This window comes from Pseudophryne corroboree, chromosome 4 (genome assembly GCF_028390025.1).
Source record: "Pseudophryne corroboree isolate aPseCor3 chromosome 4, aPseCor3.hap2, whole genome shotgun sequence".
Taxonomy (NCBI): Eukaryota; Metazoa; Chordata; class Amphibia; order Anura; family Myobatrachidae; genus Pseudophryne; species Pseudophryne corroboree.
The window spans coordinates 64,395,799-64,422,015 of NC_086447.1; the positions used below are offsets into that span (position 1 = coordinate 64,395,799).

At 46.1% G+C, this 26,217-nt stretch overlaps 1 protein-coding gene across 1 annotated transcript in view; it reads right to left on the reverse strand.

Moving 5' to 3' along the window:
• PAQR8 (progestin and adipoQ receptor family member 8) overlaps nt 1-21,699 on the reverse strand; it is a 189,731-nt gene extending 168,032 nt beyond the window's left edge. The window contains exons 1-2 of the mRNA XM_063915112.1: nt 21,585-21,699; nt 21,174-21,318 (exon numbers count right to left, since the gene is read on the reverse strand). The gene's annotated coding sequence lies outside the window, so the exon portion shown is untranslated. The remainder of the gene's footprint in view (nt 1-21,173; nt 21,319-21,584) is intronic.
• Between the last annotated feature and the right edge of the window lie 4,518 nt (nt 21,700-26,217).

Below are 26,217 nucleotides of genomic sequence, written 5' to 3' on the forward strand. Positions count from 1 at the left end.
TCTCTGTTAGTGAGTATATAATGCAGAGCTCATTCTCTGATAGTGAGTATATAATGCAGAGCTCGTTCTCTGTTAGTGAGTATATAATGCAGAGCTCATTCTCTGATAGTGAGTTTATAATGCAGAGCTCATTCTCTGATAGTGAGTATATAATGCAGAGCTCGTTCTCTGATAGTGAGTATATAATGCAGAGCTCATTCTCTGATAGTGAGTATATAATGCAGAGCTCGTTCTCTGATAGTGAGTATATAATGCAGAGCTCATTCTCTGATAGTGAGTATATAATGCAGAGCTCATTCTCTGATAGTGAGTATATAATGCAGAGCTCATTCTCTGTTAGTGAGTATATAATGCAGAGCTCATTCTCTGATAGTGAGTATATAATGCAGAGCTTGTTCTCTGACAGCCAGTATATAATGCAGAGCTCATTCTCTGATAGTGAGTATACAATGCAGAGCTCATTCTCTGATAGTGAGTATACAATGCAGAGCTCGTTTTCTGATAGTGAGTATATAATGCAGAGCTCATTCTCTGATAGTGAGTATACAATGCAGAGCTCGTTTTCTGATAGTGAGTATACAATGCAGAGCTCATTCTCTGATAGTGAGTATACAATGCAGAGCTCATTCTCTGATGGTGAGTATACAATGCAGAGCTCATTCTCTGATAGTGAGTATACAATGCAGAGCTCGTTTTCTGATAGTGAGTATATAATGCAGAGCTCATTCTCTGATAGTATACAATGCAGAGCACATTCTCTGATAGTGAGTATACAATGCAGAGCACATTCTCTGATAGTGAGTATACAATGCAGAGCTCATTCTCTGATAGTGAGTATATAATGCAGAGCTCATTCTCTGATAGTGAGTATATAATGCAGAGCTCATTCTCTGATAGTGAGTATACAATGCAGAGCTCGTTCTCTGATAGTGAGTATATAATGCAGAGCTCATTCTCAGATAGTGAGTATATAATGCAGAGCTCGTTCTCTGATAGTGAGTATATAGGCCCTCATTCCGAGTTGTTCGCTCTGTATTTTTTATCGCATTGCAGCGATTTTCCACTTAATGCGCATGCGCAATGTCCGCACTGCGACTGCGCCAAGTAAATTTGCTATGCAGTTAGGAATTTTACTCACGGCTTTTTCATCGTTCTGGTGATCGTAATGTGATTGACAGGAAATGGGTGTTACTGGGCGGAAACTGGCCGTTTTATGGGTGTGTGCGGAAAAACGCTACCGTTTCTGGGAAAAACGCGGGAGTGGCTGGAGAAACGGGGGAGTATCTGGGCGAACGCTGGGTGTGTTTGACGTCAAACCAGGAACGACAAGCACTGAACTGATCGCAGATGCCGAGTAAGTCCGGAGCTACTCAGAAACTGCTAAGAGAGGTGTAATCGCAATATTGCGAATACGTCGTTCGCAATTTTAAGAAGCTAAGATTCACTCCCAGTAGGCGGCGGCTTAGCGTGAGTAAATCTGCTAAAAGCAGCTTGCGAGCGAACAACTCGGAATGAGGGCCATAATGCAGAGCTCATTCTCTGATAGTCAACAATGCAGAGCTTCTCTGTTAGTATATAATGCAGAGTTCATTCTCTGATAGTGAGTACATAATGCAGAGCTCATTCTCTGATAGTGAGTACACAATGCAGAGCTCATTCTGTGTCACCCCTGTCTGTCTACCCCTCCCCTTTAGAATGTAAGCTCTCACGAGCAGGGCCCTCTTCCCTCATGTGCTTATCCTTTCTTACTTTAATGATCTTCAACTGCATCAACTCCAGCAGTCTTCTGCCAGCTGATACATATTCCAGTGTCATCTGCTGATGTAACTATGTTTATTTACCCTGTACTTGTCCTATACTGTCATCAACTGTAAGTTGCTGTTTTCCTGTTTGATTATTTATGTACTCTGGAATTGGGCGCTGCGGAACCCTTGTGGCGCCATATAAATAAAGGATAATAATAATAATAATAATAAATAAGAATTTACTTACCGATAATTCTATTTCTCGTAGTCCGTAGTGGATGCTGGGGACTCCGTAAGGACCATGGGGAATAGCGGCTCCGCAGGAGACTGGGCACAAAAGTAAAGCTTTAGAACTACCTGGTGTGCACTGGCTCCTCCCCCTATGACCCTCCTCCAAGCCTCAGTTAGGATACTGTGCCCGGACGAGCGTACACAATAAGGAAGGATTTTGAATCCCGGGTAAGACTCATACCAGCCACACCAATCACACCATATAACTTGTGATCTAAACCCAGTTAACAGCATGATAACAGAGGAGCCTCTAGAAAAGATGGCTCACTACAGCAATAACCCGATTTTTTGGTAACAATAACTATGTACCAGTATTGCAGACAATCCGCACTTGGGATGGGCGCCCAGCATCCACTACGGACTACGAGAAATAGAATTATTGGTAAGTAAATTCTTATTTTCTCTGACGTCCTAGTGGATGCTGGGGACTCCGTAAGGACCATGGGGATTATACCAAAGCTCCCAAACGGGCGGGAGAGTGCGGATGACTCTGCAGCACCAAATGAGAGAACTCCAGGTCCTCCTCAGCCAGGGTATCAAATTTGTAGAATTTTACAAACGTATTTGCTCCTGACCAAGTAGTTGCTCGGCAAAGTTGTAAAGCCGAGACCCCTCGGGCAGCTGCCCAAGATGAGCCCACCTTCCTTGTGGAATGGGCTTTTACAGATTTTGGCTGTGGCAGGCCTGCCACAGAATGTGCAAGCTGAATTGTACTACAAATCCAACGAGCAATAGTCTGCTTAGAAGCAGGAGCACCCAGCTTGTTGGGTGCATACAGAATAAACAACGAGTCAGATTTTCTGACTCCAGCCGTCCTGGAAACCTATATTTCCAGGGCCCTGACAACGTCTAGCAACTTGGAGTCCTCCAAGTCCCTAGTAGCCGCAGGCACCACAATAGGTTGATTCAGGTGAAACGCTGAAAACCACCTTAGGGAGAAACTGAGGACAAGTCCTCAATTCCGCCCTGTCCGAATGGAAAATCAGATGCGGGCTTTTACAGGATAAAGCCGCCAATTCTGACACGCACCTGGCCCAGGCCAGGGCCAACAGCATGACCACTTTCCATGTGAGATATTTTAACTCCACATATTTAAGTGGTTCAAACCAATGTGACTTTTGGAACCCAAAAACTACATTTAGATCCCAAGGTGCCACTGGAGGCACAAAAGGAGGCTGTATATACAGTACCCCTTTCACAAACGTCTGAACTTCAGGGACTGAAGCTAGTTCTTTTTGGAAGAAAATTGACAGGGCCGAAATTTGAACCTTAATGGACCCCCATTTCAGGCCCATAGACACTCCTGTTTGCAGGAAATGTATGAATCGACCTAGTTGAAAATTCCTCCGTCGGGGCCTTACTGGCCTCGCACCACGCAACATATTTTCGCCAAATGCGGTGATAATGTTTTGCGGTTATATCTTTCCTGGCTTTGATCAGGATAGGAATGTCTTCATCCGGAATGCCTTTCTCCTTCAGGATCCGGCGTTCAACCGCCATGCCGTCAAACGCAGCCGCGGTAAGTCTTGGAACAGACAGGGTCCTTGCTGGAGCAGGTCCCTTCTTAGAGGTAGAGGCCACGGATCCTCCGTGAGCATCTCTTGAAGTTCCGGTTACCAAGTCCTTCTTGGTCAATCCGGAGCCACGAATATAGTGCTTACTCCTCTCCATCTTATAATTCTCAGTACCTTGGGTATGAGAGGCAGAGGAGGGAACACATACACTGACTGGTACACCCACTGTGTTACCAGAGCGTCTACAGCTATTGCTTGAGGGTCCCTTGACCTGGCGCAATACTTGTCGAGTTTTATAAACATGTGGAAGACTTCTGGGTGAAGTCCCCACTCTCCCGGGTGGGAGTCGTGTCTGCTGAGGAAGTCTGCTTCCCAGTTGTCCACTCCCGGAATGAATACTGCTGACAGTGCTATCACATGATTTTCCGCCCAGCGAAGAATCCTTGCAGCTTCTGCCTTGCCCTCCTGCTTCTTGTGTCACCCTGTCTGTTTACATGGGTGACTGCCGTGATGTTGTCCGAATGGATCAACTCCGGGTGACCTTGAAGCAGAGGTCATGCTGAGCTTAGAGCATTGTAAATGGCCCTTAGCTTCAGGATATTTATGTGAAGTGATGTCTCCAGGCTTGACCATAAGCTCTGGAAATTCCTTCCCTGTGTGACTGCTCCCCAACCTCGCAGGCTGGCATCCGTGGTCACCAGGACCCAGTCCTGAATGTCGAATCTGCGGCCCTCTAGAAGATGAGCACTCTGCAACCACCACAGGAGAGACACCCTTGTGCTTGGTGACAGGGTTATCCGCTGATGCATCTGAAGATGCGACCCGGACCATTTGTCCAGCAGGTCCCACTGGAAAGTTCTTGCGTGGAATCTGCCGAATGGGATTGCTTCGTAGGAAGCCACCATTTTTTCCAGAACCCTTTCATTGATGTACTGAGACTTGGCTCGGTTATAGGAGGTTCCCGACTAGCTCAGATAACTCCCTGACTTTCTCTTCCGGGAGAAACCCCTTTTTCTGGACTGTGTCCAGGATCATCCCCTAGGAACAGAAGACGAGTCGTCGGAATCAGCTGCGATTTTGGAATATTGAGAATCCAATCGTGCTGCCGCAACACTACCTGAGATAGTGCTACACCGACCTCCAACTGTTCCCTGGATCTTACCCTTATCAGGGAATCGTCCAAGTAAGGGATAACTAAAATTCCCTTCCTTCGAAAGAGTATCATCATTTCGGCCATTACCTTGGTAAAGACCCGGGGTGCCGTGGACCATCCATACGGCAGCGTCTGAAACTGATAGTGACAGTTCTGTACCACAAACCTGAGGTACCCTTGGTGAGAAGGGTAAATTTGGACATGAAGGTAAGCATCCTTGATGTCCCGAGACATCATGTAGTCCCCTTCTTCCAGGTTCGCAATCACTGCTCTGAGTGACTCAATCTTGAATTTGAACCTCCGTATGTAAGTGTTCAAGATTTTAGATTTAGAATCGGTCTCACCGAGCCGTCCGGCTTCGGTACCACAACAGTGTGGAATAATACCCCGTTCCCTGTTGCAGGAGGGGTACCTTGATTATCACCTGCTGGGAATACAGCTTGTGAATGGCTTCCAAAACTGCCTCCCTGTCAGAGGGAGACATCGGTAAAGCCGACTTTAGGAAACGGCGAGGGGGAGACGTCTCGAATTCCAATTTGTACCCCTGAGATATCACCTGAAGGATCCAGGGGTCTAATTGCGAGTGAGCCCACTGCGCGCTGAAATTCATTGAGACGGGCCCCCACTGTGCCTGATTCTGCTTGTAAAGCCCCAGCGTCATACTGAGGGCTTGGCAGAGGCGGGAGAGGGCTTCTGTTCCTGGGAACTGGCTGATTTCTGCAGCCTTTTTCCTCTCCCTCTGTCACGGGGCAGAAATGAGGAACCTTTTGCCCGCTTGCCCACGAAAGGACTGCGCCTGATAATACGGCGTCTTCTTATGTTGAGAGGCGACCTGGGGTACAAACGTGGATTTCCCAGCTGTTGCCGTGGCCACCAGGTCTGAAAGACCGACCCCAAATAACTCCTCCCCTTAATAAGGCAGTACTTCCAAATGCCGTTTGGAATCCGCATCACCTGACCACTGTCGTGTCCATAACCCTCTACTGGCAGAAATGGACAACGCACTTAGACTTGATGCCAGTCGGCAAATATTCCGCTGTGCATCACGCATATATAGAAATGCATCCTTTAAAATGCTCTATAGGCAATAATATACTGTCCCTATCTAGGGTATCAATATTTTCAGTCAGGGAATCCGACCACGCCAACCCAGCACTGCACATCCAGGCTGAGGCGATTGCTGGTCGCAGTATAACACCAGTATGTGTGTAAATACATTGTAGGATACCCTCCTGCTTTCTATCAGCAGGATCCTTAAGGGCGGCCATCTCAGGAGAGGGTAGAGCCCTTGTTCTTACAAGTGTGTGAGCGCTTTATCCACCCTAGGGGGTGTTTCCCAACGCACCCTAACCTCTGGCGGGAAAGGATATAATGCCAATAACATTTTAGAAATTATCAGTTGTTATCGGGGGAAACCCACGCATCATCACACACCTCATTTAATTTCTCAGATTCAGGAAAACTACAGGTAGTTTTTCCTCACCGAACATAATACCCCTTTTTGGTGGTACTCGTATTATCAGAAATGTGTAAAACATTTTTCATTGCCTCAATCATGTAACGTGTGGCCCTACTGGAAGTCACATTTGTCTCTTCACCGTCGACACTGGAGTCAGTATCCGTGTCGGCGTCTATATCTGCCATCTGAGGTAACGGGCGCTTTAGAGCCCCTGACGGCCTATGAGACGTCTGGACAGGCACAAGCTAAGTAGCTGGCTGTCTCATGTCAACCACTGTCTTTTATACAGAGCTGACACTGTCACGTAATTCCTTCCAACAGTTCATCCACTCAGGTGTCGACCCCCTAGGGGGTGACATCACTATTACAGCAGTGGCGTAACTAGAAATTTTTCTCCCCCAAGCCAAAAATCCTTCGCGCCCCCCCCCCCCCCCCCCCCCCCCCCCCCCCCCCCCCCCCCCCCCCCCCCCCCCCCACCCCCCCACCCCCCTCTACCCCGTAATTGGCACTAGCAAGGTAGAAAAATGCGCGCGCCGCAGGCGCGCGCTGGCAAAAAGGGTGTGTGGCTTTGTCAAATGGGCGTGGAGGGCGTGGCATTGCAGGAAAAGACTACCTTATACCCCAGTTTTGTAACCTGCACGCCCAGACGTTGGCCACCACAGGAAAGAAAAATAATCCTGATTCATGCCCCTTACATTATTTGTCATTTTTCCTCCTTATAGCAGGGCTGTAACTAGGGGGGGGCTAAGGGGTCACGTGCCCCGGGCGCCGCATTGAAGGGGGCGCAAAAACACTCCACCAAGCACCCCCACCGCAGCGATCACCTCCCGCAGCCAGTACCAGCACTGAGGGGGGCGGCATTGACGGTACATGCACTGTACCAATGGCGGCGTCCATAGATCTAATAAGCCGCAGCAGCCGCCCCCGCACACACCAGCTGCTGACTGCCCGTAACTGCAGACATGTGTGAGCAGCACAGCAGCAGTGCCTGACGCCCGCCCCCTTCCTCCAGCATGGTGGCCGCTCCCACCCCCGGGATCAGCCACCAATGTATGTGCTTATAATGTCCCTCCTGAGGCTCCGCCCCTCCTCTCTGAGCAGTGCGGCTGCCGGGTGGGCCTGTGGGGAAAGGTGGACGGAGGAGCACTGTCGGAAGAAGGCTAGCAGGACCGCGGCTAGCAGGGGCTCATCATTAGAGCAGTCGGATCACACAGTTGGCCACACTGGTAAGAGTAATGCTCCACCAAACCTGTGCTCTTCCTCTCCCCTATGGCTATGCTCAGTTCCTGTCTGAGGCTCTGAGCACCTCTGCTCCTGCCCTGCTCTCTTCACATTGTAAATGTCTGTCTTCACCAGTGTATCTATGTCACCACAACCCCCTCACCCTAGTCACCAGTGTATGTCTCCAGCCACCCCAACACAAAAGTGTATATGTCCCACCAGTCCCCAGTGTATATTTCTCCATGTTCCCTTTTTGATCGCAGTGTGTATTTATCCATGTTCCCCCTCCCCCAGTCACCAACGTATATGTCACTATGTGCTCCTCCATCATCTCCATGGCCCCTTCCCCCACCCCATTCATAAGTGTGTAGATCTCCATGTCCCTCTTCTTCCACCGCAGTGACCAGTGTGTACGTCTCCATGTCCCCCTTCCCCCACTGCAGTCACCAGTCTGTACGTCTCCATGTCCCCCTTCCCCCTCCCCCAGTCACCAGTGTGGTACATTTCTATGTTCCCCTGTCCCCTCCCGTAGTCACCAATGTGTATGTCTCCATGCCCCCCTCCTCCCTGTCACCAGTTTTTACGTCTCCCCCCCCAGTCACCAGTGTGTAAGTCTCCATGTCCCCCTTTCCCCAGCCCAGTCATCACTATGTTCGTCACTCCCCACCACCACCAGTCACTATGTCTCTATATCCCTCCTCCGGCCACAGTGTGTCTGTCCCCTTCCCCCAGTAACCAGAATGTATGTCTCCAGCTGCAGTGTGTATGTCTATATGTCCCCCTCCCCCTTCCTCTTGCCCTGCACCTCCTCCAGCTACCCCCTTTTTTCTTCCACTTGTCTCTTCCTCACCGCCTTACCTTTCCTCCTTTTCTGCTGAAGGCGATGGGGTCCCACTGCCCTACTAACAGAAGCAACGAGGCACTGTCGGCTGCCAAACAGATCCACCTCTTGGGAAGAGCAGTGTAAGCTGGGACCTGATGTCATGACGTTACGTCGGGGCCAGACGTAGAGAGAGAGGAGCAGCAGTACACAGCAGCACCGCCGTCCAGGAGTGAGGAGAAGGATGCCACAGACATGGGAGATAGACAGTGACAGCAGCTGATGGTGAGTCTTTTGAAAAAATTTCTATAAAAAATAGGTTCTATACAATAATAAACACTTTAATATTCTCAATTATTTAATTATATTGGTAGCTTAATATTCCTTACAGTTTAAAATAGCAAACCCTATATCAGATATTTTGCTACTTTAAACTCTAATAATATGCTACCAATATAATTACATAGAGAATATTAAAGTGTTTATTTTTTTTTTATAGAACCTATTCTATTGTATCTCTCTCTCGGCAGGGCGCACTCCAATCTCAGTGTAATGAGACTAAGGTTGCACTACTGCGTGGTGTAGTTTGAATTTTATTTAGTTTATTTATTTATTTACTTATTTCTTTTTGTCATTTTTTTAAATACGGGAGAATTGAAATATATAAATATATATATATATATATTTTTTTTTAATATTTTTTTGGGGGGGGGGGGGGGGTTCCATATTACTGCCTTGCCCCGGGTACTGAAAATCCTAGTTTCGGCCCTGCTTATAGTAATGCCCAGTATACATTATGCCACATACTGCAATGGTCCTTAGACATTATTCCACACACAATCAGTGATCGCGCTGAGCCCAAAAAAAAGTGGGTCCCAGGGACCCTTCACTTTTAAAAATTGGGGTCCTACCGGTCGTTTTCTGGGTCCCATCGGAATGAAGGTTCTTATTAATTTTAATCTTGTTTGGACACTACAAAAGTGTTGCAAGATGGGGGGGATGGGGTGACAATGCTGCTGGGCTCTGTAGCATGCAGGACACCCTGCACCAGAGCTGTAACTAGACATTTTGGTGCACTTAGGCAGAAAGTGAATTGGTATTAGACCACTTAGACCATAAAGAACAGGTAGTGCGCGCCGTAGGCGCGCCGCAAAATTTCAGGGCCGTGGCTTCACAGGGAAGGGGCGTGACCACATAATAGTGTCAATTCACATTACACCACACAGTAGTGGCGCTTATACACATTGCACCAGGTAGAACCTCCTATGCACACTGATCCAGGTAGATCACGTCATACACTTTGCTCCAGGTACAGCACGTCATACACTTTGCACCAGGTACAGCACGTCATACACTTTGCACCAGGTAGAGCACGTTATCATACACATTGCCGCTAGGTAGAGCAAGTTATCATACACATTGCATCAGGTAGAGCATGTTATCATACACAATGCGCCTGGTAGAGCAAGTTATCATACACATTGCCGCTAGGTAGAGCAAGTTATCATACACATTGCATCAGGTAGAGCAAGTTATCATACACATTGCCGCTAGGTAGAGCAAGTTATCATACACATTGCCGCTAGGTAGAGCAAGTTATCATACACATTGCGTCAGGTAGAACACGTTATTATACAGAATGCGCCTGGTAGAGCACGTTATTATACACAATGCGCCTGGTAGAGCACGTTATCAGCCACATTGCGCCAGGTAGAACACGTTATTATACACAATGCGCCTGGTAGAGCACATTATCATACACATTGCGCCAGGTAGAACACGTTATTATACACAATGCGCCTGGTAGAGCACGTTATTATACACATTGCACTAGGTAGAGCACGTTATCATACACATTGCGCCAGGTAGAACACGTTATCATACACATTGCGCCAGGTAGAACACGTTATCATACACATTGCGCCAGGTAGAACACGTTATCATACACATTGCGCCAGGTAGAGCACGTTATCATACACATTGCGCCTGGTAGAGCACGTTATTATACACATTGCACTAGGTAGAGCACGTTATCATACACATTGCGCCTGGTAGAGCACGTTATTATACACATTGCACCAGGTAGAGCACGTTATCATACACATTGCGCCAGGTAGAACACGTTATCATACACATTGCGCCAGGTAGAACACGTTATCATACACATTGCGCCAGGTAGAACACGTTATCATACACATTGCGCCAGGTAGAGCATGTTATCATACACATTGCGCCAGGTAGAACACGTTATTATACACATTGCGCCAGGTAGAACACGTTATTATACACAATGCGCCTGGTAGAGCACGTTATTATACACAATGCGCCTGGTAGAGCACTGAGGCACATTGCAGTAACCACTCACTTATCACCTCCAGTTGCACGAAGGGGCCGTTTGACACAAGTGGTACCGCCCCCAGCAGCAACTCACTGACACTCACCATTTTTTCTGACAGCACAGTGCAGTGAGTGCACTGGCACAAGTAGCCAGCCTGCGCCTGTAGTAGCCGCAGCCTGGAGGAGCTCTATGTGAAATCGCAAGCAGAGGCTGTTCTCTGGCAAGAAGGAGCTCGTCCAATCGCTTCCCCTGACGGGCTGGCCACTGCTAAATATACCGATAATCAGTTCCAACTGTGTCAAAGTAGTGGAGCCCCAGGTGCAATGGGAAAGTCAGTGTCACTGCACAGTTGTACTGATTACTGGTATATTTAGCAGTGGCCAGCCCGTCAGGGGAAGCTATCGGAGGAGCTCCTTCTTGCCAGCCTCTGCTTGCGATTTTACAGATAGCTCCTTCATGCTGCGGCGCCGGCTGGCTACTTGTGCCAGTGCACTCACTGCACTGTGCTGTCAGAAAAATGGTGTCAGTGAGGCCCTGACACTCTGAGCGGCCTCACATTGCACACACGGAGCTTGCAGCCCCCGGACATCCCGCATCTGCACCAGCTACTCCAGGTGAAGTGGGGCGATGCAGCACTGTCTACTGCTTACCAACAGCGGGAGCTGCGCAGCCCGGCCGGCTCCTGCTGGAAGGTAGTTGTCGGGTCTCGGTGGGGCGTTGAGCGGGTCCCGGGTAGGGGGGTGGCGGCGGGCAGATCCGGAGCTGTACTCCCAGTCGCAGAGGAGGGTGCTGGCGGCAGAGCGGCAGTGGAGCCGGATGAGCGGGGCCAGTCTGTCAGCCCTGCAGCACAGATTCATGTGCTGGCGGGGAACAGGATTCAAAGCGGGAGATGCTGCAGGCTGTGATTGGATGGAGACTACAGGAGGTGATTGGCCGAGGAAACAGCCAGTCACCTCCTGCATTCCGCTGACAGGCTTAACACATGCAAACACATATTCAGATGAGCGCGTCCTGTGGGACCCGCTCATCTTCTAAATGTGAGTCCCGGGCGGCTGTTTCTGGGTAAAATACGCGCCATAGCGCGTTTTTGCGATCACTGACAATAATGCACATGACACAATATGCACACACCGTAATGCCCCCTACACATTATGCCACACACCGTAATGCCCCCGACACATTATGCCACACACCGTAATGCCCCCGACACATTATGCCACACACCGTAATGCCCCCGACACATTATGACAGGAATCGCAATACCCGTTATACATTATGCTACACACTGCAATGCCCCTGATACATTATAGCACATACAATGTCTGTGACACAGTATGACACACAACACAATGATCTTGAGACATTATACCACATACCACAATGCCCGTGACATAGTCTACAACACACCGTAATGCCAGATACATTATGACACACACTGCAATGTCCGTGATACATTATGCCACACACCGTAATGCCCATTACACATTAAGTTCTACAGTAAGGCTTCCAATTACTTTTAAATTACCTGCTCGTTGCCAGGGGTTTCATGCTCTTGGTTCCATGCACGGTGCCAGGATGTCATGCTCGTTGCCAGGGGTTTCATGCACTGGGTGTCATGCTCGTTGCTAGGGGGTAGTGCTTGTTGCTAGGGCCGTGCTCCCAGTGCCAGATATTCCCCCACAGTGCCAGGTATATGCACCCAGTGCCAGATATTCCCCCACAGTGCCAGGTATATGCACCCAGTGCCAGATATTCCCCCACAGTGCCTGCTTCCCCCCCAGTGCCAGGTATATGCCCCCAGTGCCGGGTATATGCCCCCCCAGTGCCAGGTATATTCCCCCAGTGCCAGGTATATGCCCCCCCAGTGCCAGGTATATGCCCCCAGTGCCAGATATTCTCCCACAGTGCCAGATATTCCCCCCAGGTGCCAGGTATATGCCCCCAGTGCCAGGTACATGCCCCCCCAGTGCCAGGTATATGCCCCCAGTGCCAGGTATATGCCCCCAGTGCCAGATATTCCCCCCCAGTGCCAGGTATATGCCCCCAGTGCCAGGTATATGCCCCCAGTGCCGGGTATATGCCCCCCCAGTGCCAGGTATATGCCCCCAGTGCCGGGTATATGCCCCCCCAGTGCCGGTTATATGCCCCCAGTGCCAGGTACATGCCCCCAGTGCCAGATATTCCCCCCCAGTGCCTGCTTCCCCCCCAGTGCCAGGTATATGCCTCCAGTGCCGGGTATATGCCCCCCCCAGTGCCAGGTATATGCCCCCAGTGCCAGGTACATGCCCCCAGTGCCGGGTATATGCCCCCCCCAGTGCCAGGTATATGCCCCCAGTGCCAGGTACATGCCCTCAGTGCCGGGTATATGTCCCCAGTGCCAGATCTGCCCCCCCAGTGCCAGGTATATGTCCCCAGTGCCGGGTATATGCCCCAGTGCCTGCTCCCCCGGCCCCCACCTATGTGTTGGAGGGACACGAGCGCATCGCGCGTCTCTCCTGTGTCCCTCCTGGCTCTCCCCCGGCTGGTCTAATAACGGAAGTGCCGTTCGTGAGCCAATCAGAGCTCACGAACGGCACATGCTTCCTTAGACCAGCCGGGGGAGAGCCAGGAGGGACACAGGAGAGACGTGCGATGCGCTCGTGTCCCTCCAACACTAAGGGGGGGGGCCGGGGGAGCAGGCACCGCAGGGAGGGAGAGCCGGAGAGGAGATCGCAGATTGACATGCGGACGCTCGTCCGCATGTCAATCTGTTCTAAATCAGTGGCGCCCCCGCAGCCCCTCGCCCCCAAGCCACCGCGAGGACTGCGGGGGCAGTAGTTACGCCACTGTATTACAGGCAATCTGCTCCGTCTCCACATCATTTTTCTCCTCATACATGTCGACACAAACGTACCGACACACAGCACCGACACACAGCACACACACAGGGAATGCTCTGATAGAGGACAGGACCCCACTAGCCCTTTGGGGAGACAGAGGGAGAGTTTGCCAGCACACACCAGAGCGCTATATATATACAGGGATAACCTTATATAAGTGTTTTTCCCCTTATAGCTGCTGTATCTTTAATACTGCGCGTAATTAGTGCCCCCCCCCCTCTCTTTTTTAACCCTTTCTGTAGTGTAGTGACTGCAGGGGAGAGCCAGGGAGCTTCCCTCCAATGGAGCTGTGAGGGAAAATGGCGCCAGTGTGCTGAGGAGATAGGCTCCGCCCCCTTCTCAGCGGCCTTATCTCCCGTTTTTCTGTGTATTCTGGCAGGGGTTAAATTCATCCATATAGCCCAGGAGCTATATGTGATGCATTTTTTGCCATCCAAGGTGTTTTTATTGCGTCTCAGGGCGCCCCCCCCCAGCGCCCTGCACCCTCAGTGACCGGAGTGTGAAGTGTGCTGAGAGCAATGGCGCACAGCTGCAGTGCTGTGCGCTATCTTGTTGAAGACAGGACGTCTTCTGCCGCCGATTTTCCGGACCTCTTCTGTCTTCTAGCTCTGTAAGGGGGCTGGCGGCGCGGCTCTGGGACCTATCCATGGCTGGGCCTGTGATCGGTCCCTCTGGAGCTAATGTCCAGTAGCCTAAGAAGCCCAATCCACTCTGCACGCAGGTGAGTTCGCTTCTTCTCCCCTTAGTCCCTCGATGCAGTGAGCCTGTTGCCAGCAGGTCTCACTGAACATAAAAAACCTAAAACTAAACTTTTCACTAAGCAGCTCAGGAGAGCCACCTAGTGTGCACCCTTCTCGTTCGGGCACAAAAATCTAACTGAGGCTTGGAGGAGGGTCATAGGGGGAGGAGCCAGTGCACACCAGGTAGTTCTAAAGCTTTACTTTTGTGCCCAGTCTCCTGCGGAGCCGCTATTCCCCATGGTCCTTACGGAGTCCCCAGCATCCACTAGGACGTCAGAGAAATAATAATAATTCTCAGATAGTGAGTATATAATGCAGAGCTCACTCTCAGATAGTGAGTATATAATGCAGAGCTCATTCTCAGATAGTGAGTATATAATGCAGAGCTCATTCTCTGATAGTATACAATGCAGAGCTCATTCTGTTAGTATATAATGCAGAGCTCATTCTCAGATAGTGAGTATATAATGCAGATCTCACTCTCAGATAGTGAGTATATAATGCAGAGCTCATTCTCAGATAGTGAGTATATAATGCAGAGCTCATTCTCTGATAGTGAGTTTATAATGCAGAGCTCATTCTCAGATAGTGAGTATATAATGCAGAGCTCATTCTCTGATAGTGAGTATATAATGCAGAGCTCATTCTCTCATACTGAGTATACAATGCAGAGCTCATTCCCTGATAGTATACAATGCAGAGCTCATTCTCTGATAGTGAGTATATAATGAAGAGCTCATTCTCTGATAGTGAGTATATAATGCAGAACTCATTCTCTGATAGTATACAATGCAGAGCTCATTCTCTGTTAGTATATAATGCAGAACTCGTTCTCTGATAGTGAGTATATAATGCAGAGCTCATTCTCTGATAGTGAGTATACAATGCAGAGCTCATTCTCTGATAGTGAGTATATAATGCAGAGCTCGTTCTCTGATAGTGAGTATATAATGCAGAGCTCATTCTCTGGTAGTGAGTATATAATGCAGAGCTCATTCTCTGATAGTGAGTTTACAATGAAGAGCTCATTCTCTGATAGTGAGTATATAATGCAGTGCTCATTCTCTGATAGTGAGTATATAAAGCAGAGCTCATTCTCTGATAGTGAGTACACAATGCAGAGCTCATTCTCTGATAGTGAGTATATAATGCAGAGCTCATTCTCTGATAGTGAGTATATAAAGCAGAGCTCATTCTCTGAGTACACAATGCAGAGCTCATTCTCTGATAGTGAGTATATAATGCAAAGCTCATTCTCTGATAGTGACTATATAATGCAGAGCTCATTCTCTGATAGTGACTATATAATGCAGAGCTCATTCGCTGATAGTGAGTATATAATGCAGAGCTTATTCTCTGATAGTATACAATGCAGAGCTCATTCTCTGTTAGTATATAATGCAGAGCTCATTCTGTGATAGTGAGTATACAATGCAGAGCTCATTCTCTGATAGTGAGTATATAATGCAGAGCTCATTCTCTGATAGTGAGTATATAATGCAGAGCTCATTCTCTGATAGTATACAATGCAGAGCTCATTCTCTGATACTGAGTATACAATGCAGAGCTCATTCTCTGATAGTGAGTATATAATGCAGAGCTCATTCTCTGATAGCATACAATGCAGAGCTCATTCTCTGATACTGAGTATACAATGCAGAGCTCATTCTCTGATAGTGAGTATATAATGCAGAGCACATTCTCTGATAGTGAGTATATAATGCAGAGCTCATTCTCTGATAGTGAGAATATAATGCAGAGCTAATTCTCTGATAGTATACTATGCAGAGCTCATTCTCTGATACTGAGTATACAATGCAGAGCTCATTCTGTGATAGTATACAATGCAGAGCTCATTCTCTGATAGTGAGTATATAATGCAGAGCTCATTCCCTGATAGTGAGTATATAATGCAGAGCTCATTCTCTGGTAGTGAGTATATAATGCAGAGCTCATTCCCTGATAGTGAGTATATAATGCAGAGCTCATTCTCTGGTAGTGAGTATATAATGCAGAGCTCATTCTCTGATAGTGAGTATATAATGCAGAGTTCATTCTCTGATACTCAATATACAATGCAGAGCTCATTCTATGATAGTATACAATGCAGAGCTCATTCTCTGATAGTGAGTATATAATGCACAGCTCATTCTCTGGTAGTGAGTATACAATGCAGAGCTCATTCTCTGATACTCAGTATACAATGCAGAGCTCATTCTATGATAGTATACAATGCAGAGCTCATTCTCTGATAGTGAGTATATAAAGCACAGCTCATTCTCTGATAGTGAGTATACAATGCAGTGCTCATTCTCTGATAGTGAGTATATAATGCACAGCTCATTCTCTGATAGTGAGTATACAATGCAGTGCTCATTCTCTGATAGTGAGTATATAATGCAGAGCTCATTCTCTGATAGTTAATATATAATGCAGAGCTCATTCTCTGATAGTGAGTATATAATACAGAGCTCATTCTCTGATAGTGAGTATATAATACAGAGCTCATTCTCTGATAGTGAGTATATAATGCAGAGCTCATTCTCTGATAGTGAGTATATAATGCACAGCTCATTCTCTGATAGTGAGTATACAATGCAGTGCTCATTCTCTGATAGTGAGTATACAATGCAGAGCTCATTCTCTGATAGTGAGTATATAATGCAGAGCTCGTTCTCTGATAGTATATAATGCAGAGCTCGTTCTCTGATAGTGAGTATATAATGCAGAGCTCGTTCTCTGATAGTGAGTATATAATGCAGAGCTCCTTCTCTGACAGACAGTATATAATGCAGAGCTCATTCTCTGATAGTGAGTATACAATGCAGAGCTCGTTCTCTGATAGTGAGTATACAATGCAGAGCTCATTCTCTGATAGTGAGTATATCATGCAGAGCTCATTCTCTGATAGTGAGTATATCATGCAGAGCTCATTCTCTGATAGTGAGTATATCATGCAGAGCTCACTCTCAGATAGTGAGTATATAATGCAGAGCTCATTCTCAGATAGTGAGTATATAATGCAGAGCTCATTCTCTGATAGTATACAATGCAGAGCTCATTCTGTTAGTATATAATGCAGAGCTCATTCTCAGATAGTGAGTATATAATGCAGATCTCACTCTCAGATAGTGAGTATATAATGCAGAGCTCATTCTCTGATAGTGAGTTTATAATGCAGAGCTCATTCTCAGATAGTGAGTATATAATGCAGAGCTCATTCTCTGATAGTGAGTATATAATGCAGAGCTCATTCTCTCATACTGAGTATACAATGCAGAGCTCATTCTCTGATAGTATACAATGCAGAGCTCATTCTCTGATAGTGAGTATATAATGAAGAGCTCATTCTCTGATAGTGAGTATATAATGCAGAACTCATTCTCTGATAGTATACAATGCAGAGCTCATTCTCTGTTAGTATATAATGCAGAACTCGTTCTCTGATAGTGAGTATATAATGCAGAGCTCATTCTCTGATAGTGAGTATATAATGCAGAGCTCATTCTCAGATAGTGAGTATATAATGCAGAGCTAATTCTCAGATAATGAGTATATAATGCAGAGCTCGTTCTCTGATAGTGAGTATATAATGCAGAGCTCATTCTCTGGTAGTGAGTATATAATGCAGAGCTCATTCTCTGATAGTGAGTTTACAATGAAGAGCTCATTCTCTGATAGTGAGTATATAATGCAGTGCTCACTCTCTGATAGTGAGTATATAAAGCAGAGCTCATTCTCTGATAGTGAGTACACAATGCAGAGCTCATTCTCTGATAGTGAGTATATAATGCAGAGCTCATTCTCTGATAGTGAGTATATAAAGCAGAGCTCATTCTCTGATAGTGAGTACACAATGCAGAGCTCATTCTCTGATAGTGAGTATATAATGCAAAGCTCATTCTCTGATAGTGACTATATAATGCAGAGCTCATTCTCTGATAGTGACTATATAATGCAGAGCTCATTCGCTGATAGTGAGTATATAATGCAGAGCTTATTCTCTGATAGTATACAATGCAGAGCTCATTCTCTGTTAGTATATAATGCAGAGCTCATTCTGTGATAGTGAGTATACAATGCAGAGCTCATTCTCTGATAGTGAGTATATAATGCAGAGCTCATTCTCTGATAGTGAGTATATAATGCAGAGCTCATTCTCTGATAGTATACAATGCAGAGCTCATTCTCTGATACTGAGTATACAATGCAGAGCTCATTCTCTGATAGTGAGTATATAATGCAGAGCTCATTCTCTGATAGCATACAATGCAGAGCTCATTCTCTGATACTGAGTATACAATGCAGAGCTCATTCTCTGATAGTGAGTATATAATGCAGAGCACATTCTCTGATAGTGAGTATATAATGCAGAGCTCATTCTCTGATAGTGAGTATATAATGCAGAGCTAATTCTCTGATAGTATACTATGCAGAGCTCATTCTCTGATACTGAGTATACAATGCAGAGCTCATTCTGTGATAGTATACAATGCAGAGCTCATTCTCTGATAGTGAGTATATAATGCAGAGCTCATTCCCTGATAGTGAGTATATAATGCAGAGCTCATTCTCTGGTAGTGAGTATATAATGCAGAGCTCATTCCCTGATAGTGAGTATATAATGCAGAGCTCATTCTCTGGTAGTGAGTATATAATGCAGAGCTCATTCTCTGATAGTGAGTATATAATGCAGAGTTCATTCTCTGATAGTGAGTATATAATGCAGAGCTCATTCTCTGATAGTGAGTATATAATGCAGAGCTAATTCTCTGATAGTATACTATGCAGAGCTCATTCTCTGATACTGAGTATACAATGCAGAGCTCATTCTGTGATAGTATACAATGCAGAGCTCATTCTCTGATAGTGAGTATATAATGCAGAGCTCATTCCCTGATAGTGAGTATATAATGCAGAGTTCATTCTCTGATACTCAATATACAATGCAGAGCTCATTCTATGATAGTATACAATGCAGAGCTCATTCTCTGATAGTGAGTATATAATGCACAGCTCATTCTCTGGTAGTGAGTATACAATGCAGAGCTCATTCTCTGATACTCAGTATACAATGCAGAGCTCATTCTATGATAGTATACAATGCAGAGCTCATTCTCTGATAGTGAGTATATAATGCACAGCTCATTCTCTGATAGTGAGTATACAATGCAGTGCTCATTCTCTGATAGTGAGTATATAATGCACAGCTCATTCTCTGATAGTGAGTATACAATGCAGTGCTCATTCTCTGATAGTGAGTATATAATGCAGAGCTCATTCTCTGATAGTTAGTATATAATGCAGAGCTCATTCTCTGATAGTGAGTATATAATACAGAGCTCATTCTCTGATAGTGAGTATATAATGCAGAGCTCATTCTCTGATAGTGAGTATATAATGCAGAGCTCATTCTCTGATAGTGAGTATACAATGCAGAGCTCATTCTCTGATAGTGAGTATATAATGCAGAGCTCGTTCTCTGATAGTATATAATGCAGAGCTCGTTCTCTGATAGTGAGTATATAATGCAGAGCTCGTTCTCTGATAGTGAGTATATAATGCAGAGCTCCTTCTCTGACAGACAGTATATAATGCAGAGCTCATTCTCTGATAGTGAGTATACAATGCAGAGCTCGTTCTCTGATAGTGAGTATACAATGCAGAGCTCATTCTCTGATAGTGAGTATATCATGCAGAGCTCATTCTCTGATAGTGAGTATATCATGCAGAGCTCATTCTCTGATAGTGAGTATATCATGCAGAGCTCATTCTCTGATAGTGAGTATATCATGCAGAGTTCATTCTCTGATAGTGAGTATACAATGCAGTGCTCATTCTCTGATAGTGAGTATATAATGCAGAGCTCATTCTCTGATAGTTAGTATATAATGCAGAGCTTGTTCTCTGATAGTATACAATGCAGAGCTCATTCTCTGATACTGAGTATACAATGCAGAGCTCATTCTCTGATAGTGAGTATATAATGCAGAGCTCATTCTCTGATAGTATACAATGCAGAGCTCATTCTCTGATACTGAGTATACAATGCAGAGCTCATTCTCTGATAGTGAGTATATAATGCAGAGCACATTCTCTGATAGTGAGTATATCATGCAGAGCTCATTCTCTGATAGTGAGTATATCATGCAGAGCTCGTTCTCTGATAGTGAGTATACAATGCAGAGCTCATTCTCTGATAGTGAGTATATAATGCAGAGCTCATTCTCTGATAGTGAGTATATAATGCAGAGCTCGTTCTCTGACAAGGAGTATATAATGCAGAGCTCATTCTCTGATAGTATACAATGCAGAGCTCATTCTCTGATAGTGAGTATATAATGCAGAGCTTGTTCTCTGATAGTGAGTATATAATGCAGAGCTCGTTCTCTGACAAGGAGTATATAATGCAGAGCTCATTCTCTGATAGTATACAATGCAGAGCTCATTCTCTGATAGTGAGTCTATAATGCAGAGCTCATTCTCTGATAGTGAGTCTATAATGCAGAGCTCATTCTCTGATAGTGAGTATACAATGCAGAGCTCATTCTCTGATAGTGAGTATACAATGCAGAGCTCATTCTCTGATAGTGAGTATATAATGCAGAGCTCATTCTCTGATAGTGAGTATATAATGCAGAGCTTATTCTCTGATAGTGAGTATATAATGCACAGCTCATTCTCTGATAGTGAGTATATAATGCAGTGCTCATTCTCCGATAGTGAGTATACAATGCAGAGCTCATTCTCTGATAGTATACAATGCAGAGCCCATTCCCTGGTAGCTAGTGCACAATACAGGCTCCATTACTTCTCCCCCTATGACTGGTACTGCCACTCTCCCCTCTCCCAGATGCAGAACTCCTGTAACTTGCACTGATATTCGGAATGTTTCTCCTTAGGAGAATCTCCCACTAACGTTCCATCTGGATACAGCTTAGAGACCAGGATTAGTATCTGCAATAAGTTATATACTGCTACATAATTACTGAACAATTATATATTTTCATTACCTTCCCTTCATCGTCATCTGTAAACCATCAGATCAGCGTGTGGCCCCAACAGCAGGGGGCCACCAAATCACCAGGTTCAGTGCTCACATGTCAGAGACACCCAGGGAAGTTATTTCTATAAAGCTGCACAAAACTATTGTCAGATCTGTAAGACACAAACATCATTAGGGCTCACACTGGAGTAGCTGGACCACAGCTGCTTCAGAACCTCTTGGGATAACTTATCGTTGACTAATGATTACACAGTAAATGTAACTGTACCAGAGCAAATGACATCAACACAGCGAGCGACTGAGAACATGAAGTAGGTGTTGCCGTCAGAGGTAATTTAAGTATCTAGGACACGGAATAACAATAAGCTGCCCACATACACTGCTCACACAACAAAAGACTGACACAGAGCTGCAGTACCTGCTCAGAGTCCCCCTCAGAGTTCAGGACTGACCCTCCTGGGGCTGTCAGACTGGGATAACAGCGAGGCTGAATGTTCAGCCAGAAACAGATCACACAAACAGGGTGTGTTTGTGAGAAGTGAGAGAGGAGGAGAGAGGAAGCAGAAGCAGCAGCACAGGATCACATCACTACCAGATACAGTGTAACACAGTCTGTGACTTCCTCACATCACTACCAGATACAGTGTAACACGGTCTGTGACTTCCTCACATCACTACCAGATACAGTGTAACACGGTCTGTGACTTCCTCACATCACTACCAGATACAGTGTAACACAGTCTGTGACTTCCTCACATCACATCACTACCAGATACAGTGTAACACAGTCTGTGACTTCCTCACATCACAACCAGATACAGTGTAAAACGGTCTGTGACTTCCTCACATCACTATCAGATACAGTGTAACACAGTCTGTGACTCCCTCACATCACTACCAGATACAGTGTAACACAGTCTGTGACTTCCTCACATCACTACCAGATACAGTGTAACACAGTCTGTGACTTCCTCACATCACTACCAGATACAGTGTAACACAGTCTGTGACTTCCTCACATCACTACCAGATACAGTGTAACACAGTCTGTGACTTCCTCACATCACATCACTACCAGATACAGTGTAACACAGTCTGTGACTTCCTCACGTCACTACCAGATACAGTGTAACACAGTCTGTGACTTCCTCACATCACATCACTACCAGATACAGTGTAACACAGTCTGTGACTTCCTCACATCACATCACTACCAGATACAGTGTAACACAGTCTGTGACTTCCTCACATCACATCACTACCAGATACAGTGTAACACAGTCTGTGACTTCCTCACATCACTATCAGATACAGTGTAACACAGTCTGTGACTTCCTCACATCACTATCAGATACAGTGTAACACAGTCTGTGACTTCCTCACATCACATCACTACCAGATACAGTGTAACACAGTCTGTGACTTCCTCACATCACTACCAGATACAGTGTAACACGGTCTGTGACTTCCTCACATCACTATCAGATACAGTGTAACACAGTCTGTGACTTCCTCACATCACATCACTACCAGATACAGTGTAACACAGTCTGTGACTTCCTCACATCACTACCAGATACAGTGTAACACGGTCTGTGACTTCCTCACATCACTACCAGATACAGTGTAACACAGTCTGTGACTTCCTCACATCACATCACTACCAGATACAGTGTAACTCAGTCTGTGACTTCCTCACATCACTACCAGATACAGTGTAACACAGTCTGTGACTTCCTCACATCACTACCAGATACAGTGTAACACGGTCTGTGACTTCCTCACATCACTACAAGATACAGTGTAACACAGTCTGTGACTTCCTCACATCACTACCAGATACAGTGTAACACAGTCTGTGACTTCCTCACATCACATCACTACCAGATACAGTGTAACACAGTCTGTGACTTCCTCACATCACTACCAGATACAGTGTAACACGGTCTGTGACTTCCTCACATCACTACAAGATACAGTGTAACACAGTCTGTGACTTCCTCACATCACTACCAGATACAGTGTAACACAGTCTGTGACTTCCTCACATCACATCACTACCAGATACAGTGTAACACAGTCTGTGACTTACTCACATCACTACCAGATACAGTGTAACACAGTCTGTGACTTCCACACATCACTACCAGATACAGTGTAACACGGTCTGTGACTTCCTCACCTCACTACCAGATACAGTGTAACACGGTCTGTGACTTCCTCACATCACTACCAGATACAGTGTAACACGGTCTGTGACTTCCTCACATCACTACCAGATACAGTGTAACACAGTCTGTGACTTCCTCACATCACTACCAGATACAGTGTAACACGGTCTGACTTCCTCACATCACTACCAGATACAGTGTAACACAGTCTGTGACTTCCTCACATCACATCACTACCAGATACAGTGTAACACAGTCTGTGACTTCCTCACATCACATCACTACCAGATACAGTGTAACACAGTCTGTGACTTCCTCACATCACTACCAGATACAGTGTAACACAGTCTGTGACTTCCTCACATCACTACCAGATACAGTGTAACACAGTCTGTGACTTCCTCACATCACTACCAGATACAGTGTAACACGGTCTGTGACTTCCTCACATCACTACCAGATAAAGTGTAACACGGTCTGTGACTTCCTCATATCACTACCAGATACAGTGTAACACGGTCTGTGACTTCCTCACATCACTACCAAATACAGTGAAACAGTCTGTGACTTCCTCACATCACTACCAGATACAGTGTAACACAGTCTGTGACTTCCTCACATCACTACCAGATACAGTGTAACACGGTCTATGACTTCCTCACATCACTACCAGATACAGTGTAACACAGTCTGTGACTTCCTCACATCACTACCAGATACAGTGTAACACAGTCTGTGACTCCCTCACATCACTACCAGATACAGTGTAACACAGTCTGTGACTCCCTCACATCACATCACTACCAGATACAGTGTAACCCAGTCTGTGACTTCCTCACATCACTACCAGATACAGAGTAACTCAGTCTGTGACTTCCTCACATCACTACCAGATACAGTGTAACACAGTCTGTTACTTCCTCACCAGGGCCGAAACTAGGATTTCTGTCACCCGGGGCAAGGTAGTCATTTGACACCCCCCCCCCCCCCCCCCCCCCGCAAAAAATAAATAAAATTATTTTACAATAAATAAATAAAAATAATAAAATAAAAAATAAATAAATGAATAAAAATATTATATATATATATATATATATATATATATATATATATCTCTTTCAGAACTTTTTAACCTGAAAAACTGCCTTTTCTAACATAAATTTCATATCCAGGAAAAAGTGTCCCCATTTTACACATTGCGGCAGGAAAAAGTGTCCCCATTTTACACATTGCGGCAGGAAAAAGTGTCCCCATTTTACACATTGCGGCAGGCACGTGTCCCCATTTTACACAGTAAGCTGGCAAGTGTCCCCATTTTACACAGTACGCTGGCAAGTGTCCCCATTTTACACATTGCGGCAGGCACAGGTCCCCATTTTACACAGTACGCTGGCAAGTGTCCCCATTTTACACATTGCGGCAGGCACAGGTCCCCATTTTACACAGTACGCAGGCACAGGTCCCCATTTTACACAGTACGCTGGCAAGTGTCCCCATTTTACACAGTACGCTGGCACAGGTCCCCATTTTACACAGTACGCTGGCACAGGTCCCCATTTTACACAGTACGCTGGCACAGGTCCCCATTTTACACAGTACGCTGGCACAGGTCCCCATTTTACACATTACGCTGGCACAGGTCCCCATTTTACACAGTACGCTGGCACAGGTCCCCATTTTACACAGTACGCTGGCACAGGTCCCCATTTTACACAGTACGCAGGTACAGGTCCCCATTTTACACAGTACGCAGGCACAGGTCCCCATTTTACACAGTACGCTGGCACAGGTCCCCATTTTACACAGTACGCTGGCACAGGTCCCCATTTTACACAGTACGCTGGCACAGGTCCCCATTTTACACAGTACGCAGGCACAGGTCCCCATTTTACACAGTACGCAGGCAAGTGTCCCCATTTTACACAGTACGCTGGCACAGGTCCCCATTTTACACAGTACGCTGGCACAGGTCCCCATTTTACACAGTACGCTGGCACAGGTCCCCATTTTACACAATACGCTGGCACAGGTCCCCATTTTACACAGTACGCAGGCACAGGTCCCCATTTTACACAGTACGCTGGCACAGGTCCCCATTTTACACAGTACGCTGGCACAGGTCCCCATTTTACACAGTACGCTGGCACAGGTCCCCGTTCCTCACATCACTACCAGATACAGTGTAACACAGTCTGTTACTTCCTCACATCACTACCAGATACAGTGTAACACAGTCTGTGACTCCCTCACATCACATCACATCACTACCAGATACAGTGTAACCCAGTCTGTGACTTCCTCACATCACTACCAGATACAGTGTAACTCAGTCTGTGACTTCCTCACATCACTACCAGATACAGTGTAACACAGTCTGTGACTTCCTCACATCACTACCAGATACAGTGTAACACAGTCTGTGACTCCCTCACATCACTACCAGATACAGTGTAACACAGTCTGTGACTCCCTCACATCACTACCAGATACAGTGTAACACAGTCTGTGACTTCCTAACATCACTACCAGATACAGTGTAACACAGTCTGTGACTTCCTCACATCACTACCAGATACAGTGTAACACGGTCTGTGACTTCCTCACATCACTACCAGATACAGTGTAACACAGTCTGTGACTTCCTCACATCACTACCAGATACAGTGTAACTCAGTCTGTGACTCCCTCACATCACTACCAGATACAGTGTAACACAGTCTGTGACTTCCTCACATCACTACCAGATACAGTGTAACACAGTCTGTGACTTCCTCACATCACTACCAGATACAGTGTAACAGTCTGTGACTTCCTCACATCACTACCAGATACAGTGTAACACAGTCTGTGACTTCCTCACATCACATCACTACCAGATAC